This window comes from Felis catus, chromosome C1, assembly GCF_018350175.1.
Source record: "Felis catus isolate Fca126 chromosome C1, F.catus_Fca126_mat1.0, whole genome shotgun sequence".
Lineage (NCBI taxonomy): Eukaryota > Metazoa > Chordata > Mammalia > Carnivora > Felidae > Felis > Felis catus.
The window spans coordinates 45,257,920-45,273,588 of NC_058375.1; the positions used below are offsets into that span (position 1 = coordinate 45,257,920).

The 15,669-nt window shown below is 42.6% G+C and overlaps 1 long non-coding RNA gene across 2 annotated transcripts in view; it reads right to left on the bottom strand.

The window, feature by feature from the left end:
- Positions 1-13,194, bottom strand: part of LOC111561743 — an 83,910-nt gene extending 70,716 nt beyond the window's left edge. For both annotated transcript variants that reach the window (XR_006584305.1, XR_002744500.2), the window contains exon 1: positions 13,051-13,194. This is a non-coding gene — a long non-coding RNA (uncharacterized LOC111561743). The remainder of the gene's footprint in view (positions 1-13,050) is intronic.
- Between the last annotated feature and the right edge of the window lie 2,475 nt (positions 13,195-15,669).

Below are 15,669 nucleotides of genomic sequence, written 5' to 3' on the forward strand. Positions count from 1 at the left end.
AAGAACAGCAAGAAGGAAAACTAGACAGGGGGCTGTTGCGAACCTGGAGAAGGGAGATGATGGTGGTTGGGACCAGGGTGGTGGCAGGACAGGTGGCATAAGGTAATTGACTTCTGGATATATTTTGAAGGGCGAGCTAATGGGATTTGTCGAATAGTTCAACAGGACTGTACAAACAAGAGAGTTAGGGGGCGCCTGGGTGTCTCAGTCAGTTAAGTGTCTGACTCTTGATTTAGGCTCAGGTCATGCTCTCACAGTCTGTGAGTTTGAGCCCTGCGTCCTGCTCAGTGCTGACCGCATGGCGCCTGCTTGGGATTCTCTCTCTCCCTCTCTCTCTGCACCTCCCCTGCTCTCTCTCTCTTTCTCTCTCTCTCAAAATAAATAAACATTAAAATTAAAAAAAAAAAAAGGAGCGAGCAAGCCTCCGAGGACTTTATTACGAGCATGTGCATGATGGATTCGTGTTTAACTGAAGTGGGAAGGGTGACAGGAGAGGTAGGTTGTAGAAGAGATGTCAGGGCTTAGTTTGGGGTCTGTGAAATTTGAGGTGCTTGCTACATATCCAGGTAGAGTTGTCAAATAGTCAGGTGGATGTATGACCCTGGAATCCGGGAAACAGTTCAGGAACGGACATATAAATTTGGGGAGTCATCAGGTCACATTTTAAGCCACAAGACTGAATGAGATAACCAAGGGAATGAGGGTATGTTTCAGTGGTTCTGATCACATTAAAATTTTTACAATAAAATTCTATTTGTGTATTATCTGCAAAACTTTTTAAAACTGGTAAAGCGCTGAAAGATAATATATGAAAAAATTTATATAATTGACTATAGAGTAAAACATTCTGAGCTTGATACCAAAGGCACAGTTATGAAAGAAATCACTAACAGGACTACGTGATAATTTAAAAAAAATTTTTTTTTTAACGTTTATTTATTTTTGAGACAGAGAGAGACAAAGCATGAATGGGGGAGGGTCAGAGAGAGGGAGACGCAGAATCTGAAACAGGCTCCAGGCTCTGAGCTGTCAGCACAGAGCCCGACGCGGGGCTCGAACTCATGGACCCGCGAGATCATGACCTGTGCCGAAGTCGGCCGCTTAACTGACTGAGCCACCCAGGTGCCCCTAATTTTTTAATATTGTAGCTATCACACGTGGCATTTGTAAAAATAAGAAACCAACAGGTTATCGGCAAAATCAGTGCCAACGTGTAGGACGTGCAAATTACTGATCTTATATGTAAATATTTTCTTGCAAATCAATAAGACTAAGATAAATGCCCCAATGGGGAAAAAGTAAGTATAGATCTGAACACGAAATTCATAAAAGAAAAAAATAGAAGCCATCAGTAAGTATAAAGGAAACGTACAAACATTTAAAATAACATTTTCACCTAAATGGGCACCCAAAAAATGTTTATGCGATATCACCTACTTTGGTCAGGGAGGCTAAAAAGTGTGCATTTTTTCCACATTCACTGTAAATTAATATTAAATTTCCTGAGAATAACGTGGCAGTCTCAAAGAGCCTTAAACTGCACGTATTCTTTGACTAGAATGTCCACCTCTCACAATTTATCTGAAAGAAATTGTCTTGTTTCTGGGTCATGATTCATTTAAAAGGAAGTGAACTGCAACATTTGAAAAATAGTAAAACAGTATGGGGTGCCTGGGTGGCTCCGTGGGTTAAAGCGTCCAACTCTTGATTTCAGCTCAGGTCGTGATCTCACCAGGTATATGGGATGGAGCCCTGCATCAGGCTCTGCACTTACAGTGTGGAGACTCCTTGGGACTCTCGCTCTCGCTGTATCTCTGCCCCTCTCTCACTCATGCACGCACACACTCTTTGAAAATAAACAAACTTAAAAAAAAATTGTAAAACAGTAGATATTAACTCAAGGCAACTTAAATAACTGATATTAGAGGGGCACCTGTCCAGCTCTGTGCAGCAGGGGGCCTGCTGGGGATTCTCTCTCTCTGCCCCTCCCCTGCTCATGCACACACGAGCTCTCTCTCTCTCAAAATAAACTTTAAAAAAATAAACAACTGGCATTAGATATAACTAAGTAAATTTTGCTACATCCATGTGATATGCTATCATAAACATAAAAGCCAGGTTGTAGAATGATCAGAAAAATATTTGCATGAGTACGCATTTTATTTGTGAAAGAAACAGACCTGATAACAACACGAAGGGCAGAGTCGCTTTCCATCTTAAGAAAACAAACAAAAACATTATCTACCCATCATCTGAATAGAACAATCTGAGAGAAAATATTTGCAAAATACCATATTCAGTTTTGTCTGGGTAGCAGAATCAGAGGTGATTTTATTTTTTCCTTTCTGCTTTACGGTGCTTTCTCGATATTTTACTAAAAAAAAAAAGTTTTTCTAACTTTGGTTGAAAAATGAAATCTATGTAAGGAATAAAAGAAAAAGGTCTAACGGTTCTGGTTGCCATCTAATATTATATAATCCTGGAGGGCTTCAAACCACCCAGTTATGTGCTAACAGCTTGTCCGGATGTCTGGGATGAGAGCCCCAGAACATCTTTGTCCCTGTGAACTGGATGGCTGGGCACACAAACACCCTGCTCTTTATTTTATGCGTCTGCACTTTGACAAGGCAATTTTCCCTGTCATCATCATTATGCTTTTCTGTTATGAATTCAAGGCATTTTACTATGTATGTAACATACTTTATGGCATCCACGCAAATACCCTCCAAGCTGAGTGTTAATACTTCATTTGACTAATGAGGAGAGTGAAGTACAAAGACTTGAGTAAGTTGTTCGATGTAATTGGCAAGTAGGGAGCAGGGCCAAATTTCAAAGGCTGATGTCTCTGCTTCTGAAACGCTGCACTATCGACTGTAATTTTTGCTCTAAAGAGTGAGTGCCCTGAAAGATGAATTGAGTGATAAAAGGACATCAATTAAAGGACAATGAGTCTTACTGTGAAACAGTCAGCCCCCTTTTTCAATTGTGTTTCTAACTTGCTTACATCAAGAAAAAAATGCTACGTTTTGTAAGAGCCTATCCACAAAACCTCTTTGACATTTGCTGATTCTTTTTTTTTTAATTTGTCCTTAATATTTTATTTTTATCTTTGAGAGAGAGAGAGACAGAGCGTGAGTGGGGGAAGGGCAGAGAGAGAGGGAGACACAGAATCTGAAACAGGCTCCAGGCTCTGAACTGTCAGCACAGAGCCTGACGTGGGGCTCGAACTCAGGAACGGCGAGATCATGACCTGAGCTGAAGTCAGACGCTCAACCGACTGAGCCATCCACACGCCCCTGATTCTCCTTTCTCTAATACTAAGAGAGCAGATCTAATGCTTAGAGCCTACTTAGCATCAAATAATATTGCTTTGTCTTACTGACTTCAGTTTACATTCTTTTTAGAGCAGGAGATCCTGCTCCTTTCATTTAGAATTGTAATGCAAATTTTGTTTTTAAGTAAATTCAAATTTTTCATAAGTTGATTTAAAGAAAATATTTAATTATTACCAATATAAGTAGGGTGTGCATGCACAAGCATGTACACGCACACACAGAACATACATATGTTAAATGCAGATTCTGGGAGCTTGGAAAACAACTGAATTATTATGTGCGGCCTCTTGTCACAATTTCAGGAGTTTGAAAAAGGGCCTAGTTAACTTTTAGAAAACCCTTATCATGGTTTGGTATTTTCCTGTGAGATTCCACCTAATTCTCACAGTTCTGTGAGCCTGGCACGAATACACCCAGTTTACAAATTTGGAAAGTGAGCCCAAGGGCACCCAGCTAGTAAATGGTGAACTTGAGATCTGAACTCCAGGTTTTGGGTTTCCAAGGACTCAGTTTTAGACCATGCCATCCAAAGGGAGATGGCGAATCGGTTTGCTTTTCACAATTCTTATTCACGTCTTAAGCAGTATATCCGAGAGAAGTTCAACGTAGGGGAGACTGTTGTGGGCTGGGGTTGGTAGTAGGCTTTGCAAAGTGGGTGGGGCTGATTTGCACTTCCAAGAACAGGTTAGGCTCTGGGAAGAAATTCAAGTGCATTTGACTTCCCTACCACTGAGGCTGATTTCTGAAGCACAGTGCCTTACAGCCCTACTGCTTTGTGCCTGCAAACGCCCAGGGAGGGGGAACACTGCCAGCTTCCATCAGTATTTCACATCTTATTGTGAATTTTCAGTACTTTGCTTATGCAGGTTGGAATAATAGAAGATATTCCAAACCTAGGAGGTCATCAAAGCACAAACACCAGCAAACAGGCAGCGTGGAAGCAATGAAGCTGACTCTCCAGTTTGTCCACATTTTGATAACTGCCAACTCTATACCCGTGTGCCTGGGCAAAGGACTTTTTTTTTTTACCACAGTGGCCCAAATATCAATGATACTCTCTGCAAAATATCAGGACAGTTGCCTGGCTCGTATAAACCTCCTGATACATTTCTCACTGGGATAATATAAAAAAGGAGTCTAAAGACTTATAGGACTTGACGGAACACATGGTTCAAACCTCTGGCCAAGTTTTCCAGCCTGCGTGCATGTAAAATTCTAGTCAGGGAAACAATGACCATCGTGGGCCTCTCCTAGCCCAGGCTCCATGTTTATTATTGGGAATATCACTTACAGCCCCAGGGAGGTCACAGCGTTGACCTGACATGCTTCTCCTCCCTTCTCTGCTTCAGCTGGTCATTCAAGACGTTTAAACCTGACACATCAGATCCTTTCGTCCTGAAAGCCAGATGTGCTCAGCTGGAGAGAGGAAAGAACTCCTCTGTGCTCAACAGAATCCAACCTTTGTGTAATGACAAGCAAGCTGAGGGTTTGTCTGTTCTGGCCCCTCCCTGGCTTCTGCCTCCTTCCCATTCCCATAGCGACCTCGGGATTCCACCTAGAAAGAGAACCGTGTTTCATCGAATCGTCGGGTCTCAGTGCACCCCCCACCCCCACCCCACCCCACCTATGTGTTTTATCTCTGAGGTGTTTCCTGAACATGCTCCCTCCTCTATTCCACCATGGCCCTGACCTTACCCACACTCTCATTACTGCCCTGGGTTAGGAAATAATTTCCCAACTGACCTCCCATCTCTCTCCCTTGAAGACAATGTTTATCAAACTAATAGCTAACACAAAGACATCGTTTGAGAGTCTGTGGTCAACGTGCTTCACATGAGCCTCTCACACACATCCTTTCTCCTGTCTTCCCTTTCCCCGTTCCCACAGCACATCCTTCTCCATAGCTACCACGAGCCGCTGCCACTTCCTCTGGATGCCTCCTTACACAGTCTACCTCTGCGACCCCCAGCAAGTCACCGGCTCCCCTGGCGACGCCATTTTGTCAACTGTAAAATGAAGAGACTCCGTAATGTCTAATGTTACGTCCCATGCATTTAAAATTGCTGCAAGGATTTGCTCTTTCTCTTCCTTGTTGGTCTCTGTGTGCTTGCCAGATGGGAGAGGAGAACCCTGGGTCAGATATTTCCCCTGCTAACTACTTCGGCCAACTCCTAGAGCGTCTCCTTGCCCAACCTGACTTCTCAGACTCCTGCCTTTCACTGCGGCTCCAACCTCACTGGCTCAAAGGCTGTGATACACCACCGGGCCCATGTGACTTTGTGTTTGTTCCACTGGCCTCGTGCACCTGAGTTTTGTGTCCCCATGTCCTTCAAAGTTAACGATACGCTGGGGCACCTGAGCGGCTCAGTCGGTTAAGCACCCAACTTCGGCTCAGGTGATGATCTCACGGTTTGTGAGTTTGAGCCCCGCGTCGGGCTCTGTGGAGACAGCTCAGAGCCTGGAGCCTGCCTTGGATTCTGTGTCTTTCCCTCTCTTTGCCCCTCCGATGCTCATGCTCTGTCTCTGTCTCTCAATAATAAACAAATGTTAAAAATTAAAAAAAAAAAGATTAATGATATGCCTTATGCTTTTTTTCATAGATCCTCTCAGGCAGACAGGGAGTCACATTTATAACATCACAGTTAACACAGTGAGCACTGCACCCTCACAGCTTGGGTTCCATTCAAATCCTGATCCTGCCATTTACCGGTGGTGCACCCCTGGACAAGTTACTAAACTCTCCTGTTTCAATTTCCTTATCTGTAAAATGGAAAATATAAGCTACTTCATAGGTTGTTACGGGGATTAAGTTAGTTAATATAAGTGCTGGAAACAGTGCCTAGGACACAGCTAAGTGAGATAGAGGTATTGGCTGTTATTAGCTATTAAGAATTAACTCCAAGAATTATGCTAGAAGCATGAGTAATAATGATAATGAAAATACTAACAGATACTAATTATTGAGTACTTGTGAGATGTTACCATATTTTAGATGACGTTCCCTACTTGCGGGCAGCAATGTGTCTCATTTCGCAGAGGGTAAAACTGAGGCAGAGACTGTTTCGGAACCTTGTTCAAACACGAGAACAGTTTTTTTTTCTTATTTTTTTTAATGTTTATTTATTTTTGAGAGAGAGAGAGACAGAGCATGAGCAGGGGAGGGGCAAAGAGTGAGAGAGGGAGCCATAGATTCCGAAGCAGGCTCCAGGCTCTGAGCCGTCAGCACAGAGCCCGACGCGGGGCTCGAACCCACGAGCTGTGAGATCATGACCTGAACCGAAGTCGGACGCTCAACCGACTGAGCCACCCAGGCGCCCCAAGAGAGCAGTTTTTGAAGCCAAGACAGATCCAGGTCACTCTGAGTCCCAAGCTCGTGTTGTTTCTATCACCTCTACTGTGCCATGCATCATCTCATTGCTTTCAGTTCTGCGTCTCTGCTAAGACCTTCATCGGAGCTGAAGCACCCAGCCCAGCACTCTCCCACAGATACTACTATTTGTGGGTTACGCCCCATATGCCATCCCTACCTCCCATTCCAGAGCTCTAATGATGTGTCTTTGTTTTTTAAGTTTATTTATTGACTTAGAGAGTGAAAGCGTGAGTGGGGAAGGGGCAGAGAAAGAGAGAATCCCACGCAGAATGTGTTAACAGCACAGAACCCGACAGGGGGGCTTGAACCTCAGAACCATGAGATCATGACCTGAGCTGAAAACAAGAGTCAGATGTTTAACCGACTGAGCCACCCAGGCACCCCATCGGATGACGTCTCTTATTCCTCCCTCTCAAGGAAGCATTCCGTAAGGTAAGAGGAGTGGTATTTTTATAGGATCAATGTGGACTCTACCTGGATGTGTTGTTATGTAAGTGACAGCCTTCCAGGGTTCCCTCACTTCAAGGGGCACCCTCCTCAGAATCCTTGAAAAGAGTCCCCCTCCACGGAAAGCCCCTGCTCATTTTGAAAGGGTCTGCACCGGAAGCTCCTGAACTGCACTCCTCTTGAGATGGCGCTGTCCCTCCTTTATGGGCATTACTGGATGAAGGTGGGGAAGCCACACTTTCCTGGGCAGACTTTGACCTCTGTTCTCCATTACACCAGCCCAGAGGCCTCTCTAAAGGTTAAGCATAACCAACGTAACCGTCATGTCGAAGGAAGAAGATGTTTTATGTCGTTGTCCATTCTAATCCAAGACAGAATTGCAAAAAAGGCAAACCCCTCACAGGAAGGTCTCCGTTAGACACACTTGATTCCTCACCTTGTGCTGCCGTATCTACAAAACTGCACGATGACCTCCTGTCCTAGGTCTCTACGGTGTGACTCCTTCTTCTGCCCCTGATTCTAGTGAAGGATGGTGACTCTCATCATTCAACAACGGCTTCCATCATTCCTATCATTTCTGCAGATTATCTCTAGACACAGTAATCAGACAGCAGTTAAGTTACCCTGCTGTTCACCATGGAGGGCTTCACCAAGACAGTCCAGGCTGGGATTTGGCCCTCAGTGTTGGGGGTCAGTGCCGAAGTGCCAAGCCATCCCCGTGGGGATTTCGCCAACCATTCCCCAATACAAGTAGAGATCCTGCGTAATACGCACGCATTCACATTCCCAGTGAAACACTATACGACGATTCACTGGCAGTGAGAATGGGGAAAATCAAATCAGAAGGTTTTCAACGCTAAAACATGAGCTAATTGCTGGGATGAAAGGATTCAAGAGATAACGGAAACGGTGCACGCTCCAGACGGCAGTCCTGGAGGGGGCTCCTAACTTACGGTTCCAGGATCACAGACTCAAACCTCTGAGTCAAGGGCATTCTAACAACTGCCGCGACCCGTTCCTCCTCATTTCTGATCTAGTCTCCCGTGCTTACACCTGATGCACCTCTGGCTGGGCCCGCCGCAGGCAGGCCCCGTGGCCCTATAGCAACCTTCGTGAAAAGAGACTCCTCGGTTCTGGGCCTATCTTGCCCGTATCTGAAGGTAACCATGACACTCTGTGCAGCCTGAGGATCGAGACCCTGTCACCCGACTCCTTCGTTTTGTGTCTTTGCACTCACTGGATAAAACAGTTCACGTACTAAGTATGCAAAGTAGAAGCCTGGATCACCTACCAATCTGTTGGAATTCGAGACAGCAAAGACAAACCACATTCTGAATTTCTCCTCGGAAGAAGAGTTCAGTCCCCACAATAGTAATCTGGTCTTTAAAACTGACTGCTCCAGTAGTGCCGGTGGTCGCTCGCCAAACACATCTGACCATAATGACTGAAGGCGTCTTCTGGCTCTCCGGGCAAAGCCAAAAGCTACCTCGGTAGAAGAATTCCACCAGAGATGTGAGGCGGAAGGCCAGAACGACCACACATTAGTTACGTCACCCGAGGCAAGACATGTAATTGCCTGAGCCTTATTTTGGTCATCCGTGGAGTGGGGGGCACCATTACCTTACTGCCCATGGAGTTTTGCAATGTCCCCAGAATGGGGTCAAACTCACCATCCTTCTTTCCCGACACAGTAGTTTTGTGACTCCATGAAGTTTTGAAGGTAATATTAGTAGCATGTGGGCCATTTCATTGAGCTGGTAGGATTAATTAGACAAGGTTTAGGGGTTTGGTTGAAAGACGAAAGGCTGTAGATCCAGGCAGGCTCTAAGTTCTGATTTCTACATTTTCAGCTACGTGTTTCCAGACAAGTTATCTAACTTCTTCTTCTTTTTTTTTTTCCCTAACTTCTCTTATCTCATTTCTCTCACCTGTATAAAAATACTTATTTTTACCAGATTATTAAATTCAAAAAGACAGTCTATATATTTTTATGTAACCTAAGACCCGGTTTCCTTCTACCCTTTTTTTTTTTTTCCTGATCAACTCCTCCTTCTGATCAATATCTCTTCCGATCTAATAAAGAGATCTAGGGAGTGTGTTGTCAGCAATTTTTATGAAAGACATTTATTAAGACATAAAAAAACAATGTTAACATTTTTACCCACTTGTTGGGACACGAAGTTCTACAACCTCTTTTTATGGGTAAGCTTGTTTTTCTTCATTTTTTTTTGTTCCTCTTCTGAACTCAAAGTCAGCCCCAATATGGTAACAGTAAATCATTCCGACTGGGTTAATACATGGCCGTTACAGGTTTAGATACCTCTCGTTCCCCTTGCTCATCTCTGAGACAGAAAAGGCGTTGGCTAGACCTTCGTTAGAATCATTGTTTTGCACGTTGAACCCTTGAGTACCATGTAATGTGATCTCTATTTTCCTTACCTTTCAAATCTCTGGCTCCAGAGAAACCACAGCTCTGATGGTTTTTGTGGAACAGACCACAGCAATGTTTTTCAACTTTGCTTAATTTTCCTTCCATCTGGTCTTTCCTCAGGAAGGCACTTGTTGCTTCTCTCCCTTCAATGAATGCCAAGTGCGGTAGGTTTGTTTCCTCTCTTCTTCAATCAAGCCTAAGTGCCTCCTCTGCTCGCAGCTTTGACCTGTCGTTGTGGGCTCATCTTCCTGGACTGGGGACGATAATTCTCTCAGGGTCTCTGAAGTTTCAGAATTTCATTTACGGTCACGTGGGGGCCTTCTAAGTGATGAAAACCCCCTTTTTAAAATCGTTTAAGCTTTGGAAATGTTCCATCCTGAGGTAAATTTCATAACATGCTGTAAGAGCTGAGATTTCGGTTGACAAATCCTTTCTCTTTTATGCCTGCATAGCCGACGGGAGGCTACATTAGACCCGATCCAGATAATTCTTGTAAAAGAGGCAACTTGAACTGCTACATACTGTCTTGCCACCATGATCTTGAATACAAATGTTGGTGAGATCAATATCAAGAGAAAATCCAAAGTGTAGATGTCCCATTGATGGGAGTAGTGGCTCCCTAGCCTTGGGACATTTGATGTCAGTAGCCTACAAAACGGCTTCAGGTGGTTCACAGCAGTAAATAACATTCAATCACGTGGTGAGAAAATTATTTCTCTTTCTGTTCTCTGCAATAATTATCAGGGATTATCTCTCAATATGTTACTGGTCTTGATTACCTCTCTGACTTTTCTAATCCTTCATTTTACAGGGAGAGAACAAGCATCAAACTCAGAACCTCACCAGAAAACAACAGCATGTAGCTAGAAGTTAGTACTGTTTCATTGTTTAATTGTAATCTTTATAGTTTCCATTTGCCTTTTATGATTGCCTTTATAATTGCACTAACTTTCTATTCATGCTAGTACTATAAAGTGCCCTTATAAAATATATTTGAGTCTAAAAACAGATGAGCCAATTCAAAGGAAACTATGTTGTAAAATCCTAGTGTAAGTGGCATACATATGTAGAAAAAATCATAAAAGTGCCATGCAAATGATTCAAGTTAGAAAAATGTCAGTGTAGTTGAATAAATGTGAATCTTGGTAGGCAACTAGAGACTTGATTTTTTTTTTAATTTTTTAACATTTATTCATTTTTTGATAGAGAGAGACAGAGCGTGAGTGGGGGAGGGGCAGAGAGAGAGGGAGACACAGAATCCGAGGCAGGCTCCAGGCTCTGAGCTGTCAGCACAGAGCCCGAAGCGGGGCTGGAACTCATGCACCGTGAGATCATGACCTGAGCCGAAGTCGGACGCCTAACCGACTGAGCCATCCAGGGGCCCCTAGAGACTTGATTTTAAATCCTACCTCTCCTACTTATGACCTGTATTTGTAATACAGTAATATTAGTAAATAATTTACTAATTTACTCTGAGCCTTTGTTTCTTCATATTTAAAATGGGGGAAAGATCTATAGGTCATTTAAATATAAAATTTGTACTATGTGCCTAGCATGGTACCTGGTAGCACAGAGTGGAAATTCAATAACTAGTATCTTTCTTTTCCCTTTTATTCTTTTTTTTTTTTAAAGTTTATTTATTCTGAGGGGGGGAGGGGGGGAGCAAGCATGAGTGAGGGAGAGACAGAGAGAATTCCAAGCAGGCTCCAAGCTGTTATCACAGGGCCCCATGTGGGGATCTAACTCACGAACCATGAGGTCATGACTGGAGCTGAAATCAAGAGTTGGATGCTTAGCCGACTGAGCCATCCAGGTGCCCCTTTTCTCTTTCATTCTTATTTTATACTTAAAAATTTCTTAAAAGGAAATGAAAGTATGTGCTAGGGATAATGGAACTATGTATCATTTCCTAGACAGCTAATATGTATTTAATGAGTTACAAGAATATGTAGCTATCATTGCAACATGGATTTATTGTTGACTACTAATTATAACTCCAAAGAGCATAGGCAAAATTCTTACACAAGATTTGAGGAAGAGACTGTGTCAGGCTTCCCACCTGAGTCAACGTGACCCACTTCCAATGTTAGGTGTTTTCTTCTGCAATGCCTTCCTTTATCTGGCAAAGGTGCCTCTGGATTACTTCCTATCTTCGAGTGACACTGTCAATCATACAGATCTGCAAACCAGAAAGCTAAGAAACAGGCACTCTCTCTCTCTCCCTCTTTGTCTCCCTCTCTCCTGACTCGACAATCCCAGATGCAATCCATCATCCAATTCTGTCTCATTAAGTTTCTAAACACCCTTGGCACTGTTTCTATATCCACCACCTCCTTGTTCATGGCAGCAAGCTCCTAAAGGGGCTACCATATTCCCCATGGTCTCTCCACCTCACCCCTCTGCCCCAGTTCCGTTCCAGCTTCTACTCATCCGTGAAAACCCGAACTGATGCGTCCTTCCTCTGTATAATCTTCCCTGGCCCTTGTCCAACACCCTCAATTAGGCCAAGTGTCTTAGTTATCCATTTTGTTTCCATAGCATTTATCCATGGTTAAACTTTAAAAAATTACTTGTTAATTTTCTGTCTCTCAACTAGACATAGTCCATGAGAGAATGACAATGTCTGGTGTTGCTCAGCAGCTGGTGCCTAGGATGTAACCAGTGACTGACACACAACAAGCTCTCAGTAAATATTTGTTGAATGAATGAATGAATGAATGAATGAATGAATGAATGAGTTTTCCTTACCACACTGGGATTTCTGTTTGTTGTTTTAGTATTTTTTTAAGAAAAATGCATTATAGTAAAATATACATACCATGAAATGAACCATCAGCGACATTTAGCACACTCACAGCTTTGTGCAACCACTAGCACTCTCTAGTTCAAGAACATTTTCATGACCCCAGAAGGAAGCCCCACACCCATTAAACAGTCACTCCCTATTCCCTCTGCTTCCAGTCTCTGGAAATTACTAATCTGCTTTCTGTCTCTCTGGATTTGCTGACTCTGGATATTTCATATAAATGGAAGCATCACCACACTGTTTTGCAACTGCCAATGGGGGTGTCTATCTCCCTATATCTAGACTTGCCTTTATCACTTCTTATAAAGTGCTTAGCACAGTGGCTTGCATGTAGAAGGTATGGAATAAAGGCTTATTGAAATGAAGGAGATTGTTCTAACTTATCATATCAAATACACACAAAATATATTTTTAGTTCTGAAAGCAAAGATTTTGCTATGTTTTTCTAGTAGGAAATTCAACTGAAGAAACACAGTACATCTAATACATCCATTTTTGTTTGTCTTGTATGCCCGATGTATTTCCAAAAGTAGTTTTGAAACTAAAGGAAAGTATGATTCTGGAAAATACCGTAAGATATTAGAACAAAATAGCATGTTGAAAACGAGAAAGGCAAAAGAGAAAACAAAACTATTCACTACTTATGCTAATAGATAATTACCACAATGACAGACATCTCTTAGGGATGCCTGGATGGCTCAGTCGGTAGACCGTCCAACTCTTGATTTTGACTCAGGTCATGATCCCAGGGTCTTGGGATCGAGCCCCATGTCAGGCTCCCTGCTGAGCGTGGAGCCTGCTTGGGATTCTCTCTCTCTCCCTCTCTCTCTGTAAAAGAAAAAAAAAAAAAAGAAAAAAAAAAGAAAAAGACATCGTTTAGCTTCTGTAAACCAAAATTTAAAAAAATAATTATTATATGCTCTTGAATCATATTATAAACAGTGATATTTTTCTTTAATGATTATAAAAGAGATTTATCACATAGTTATTCATTTCTAAATATTTACAAGTAACGAACTTGTTAGGGGTATAAAGATGAATAGTTTTTGGCCCTACTTTCCAGGGTAAAGTGAGTATCTTTTTAACAAGGACCCTCGTGATGATGTATCTACTTGTCCTTAGAAAAATGCCACGCTCAGAAGTCCCTGCATGAACCTGGCGGCTGTTTATTTACTCAGGTATCAAATTTCTATTCTATAAGCTTGTCAGTCAAGCCACAATTCAAAGTAATTCCAGAGCAGCAAGTGTGCCGAGCCAAGCAATTTTGAAAATACCCACTTTCAATCACAGCAGTGGGCGTAGTTTGAAAATGAGTTTCTAGGAAGGCTGGTCTGAACCACAGGTCAAAGAGAGCGACCTGTGATCGTTTATATATAGGCACTATGATCATTTGTCATTATTTCACAGCACCTGGCAAAGATTGAGTCCCAAATAGCCCACCTGTTAGACATTATATTTTGATCAAAAATCAGATCACATAGACTGGTGCTTGACTGGAAAATTTACCCATGAGTTTGCAAAAACTGGAGTACGGTTAAAACTATTTTCTGCATTTGTAAAACACAGACCTTCCTTTTCCGTAGCTTGGCAGAACGCAAACTTAGTGGAAGGTTCTCGTGGGAAACTTTCAGATTTGTTAAGCATTTGATGTTAGCTAAAAGCACTCTGAGTCAATCGAGAGGAGCCGAAACTGCCCAAATTGGAGTTTCTGGTGTAGTTAGGAACAATTGCAAGGTTATTTTAGGGAAGCTGGTCTGTAAGGTTTCCTGATTATTTTGTCAGCACATCACTCCAGCCTCAGGGTTGGATTAATTAAGGCCCTCCATGTACACTCACCCTCCCATCCTGAGAAAGATGCTAAAGGTCATAGCCACTAAAACCACAGAGGCCTCAATGACATCCTATTTTAGTGTTAGAATTCCAAGAAGGCTTTTGTTAAAATAAACACCAAGATATTTTAAATAAACTAAACTGATTATTAGTTGACAGCCTGCTTTTTTTTTTTTAACCCCTTAAGAATGACCCACTGAAACTCAACTCCTATGCATCCGTTCATTCAACAAATATTTGTTGAGCACCTACTAAGTGGCAGGCACTCTATTTGGGGTTAGGGATTCAATAAGAAAGTCTGACAAGTTCAGGGCACTTAAGAAGCTTACATCCTGGGGTGCCTGGGTGATTCAGTCGGTTAAGCGTCTGACTTGATTTCAGCTCAGGTCATGCTCATATGGTTCAGGCATTTGAGCCCCACATCATGCTCTGCGCTGACAGTGCAGAGCCTGCTTGGGATTCTCTCTTTCCCTCTCTCTCTGCTCTTCCCCCACTCACTCACTCTTTCAACATAAATAAATAAACATTAGAAAAGAAGGAGTTTACATCCTACTAAGCACATACCCTAACCCTGCCCCCCAAAAAAGAAAAAAGAAGCTTACATCCTAGAGTAGTCATACACTCACTTAGTCATTCAAAAGTTACCTGTTGAGTGTCTACTGTATTCCAGGCATTGTTCAGCCAGTTAGAATGTATCACTGAACAAAATAGAGCAAGTCCTTATAAAGCCTACATTCTAGTAGGGAGAGTCAGACAATAAATAATAAATGGGATCAGTAATTACACTATATAGTGTGTTAGAAGTGCTATGGAATCAAAAAATGGCAGTCAGAAGAAGGATATTAAATAAAGTAGTCAAGGTTGGGCTCAACTGAATGTGTACCATCTGAGCAAAGACTTGCAGGGGTTGGGGGAGTGGAGCAGGAAGTAGCAGAGAGCATTCCAGGCAGTGGGAACTGCCCGTGAAAAGGCCCTATGACAGAAGCAAGCTTGGTATATTTGAGGAGCAGCAAGAAAGCCAGGGTGGCTGGTGTGGAGGGAGCAAGGTGGAGAGTAGTAGTGGATGAGATTAGAAAGTAAGCAGGGTCAGATGGGACACTGAAAGGACAGGCGGTGGTTCATAGAAAGCTTGTCAGCCTCTGAAAGAACCTGGGCTTTTATTTTGCATGAAATGAAAGCCTGAGGAGGGTTTTGATCTGGTTTCTACTTTTAGTAAAAGGCGAAAGATTTATACGATCTGAAGAGAGACCAGAGTATCGGTTTCTACTTTTAAAGAATACATCTAGCTTCCATGTTGGGAATAGACATTAGGGGTTATCCAGGATCAAGGCAGAGAGAACTGTTAGGAAACTAATAGGGAAATCTTGACTAGAGTCCAGGATAGCTTAGTCTAGAGTGGTAGCAATAAAGGTGGTGAGAAGTAACCAGGTTCTAGAAATATTTTGAAGGT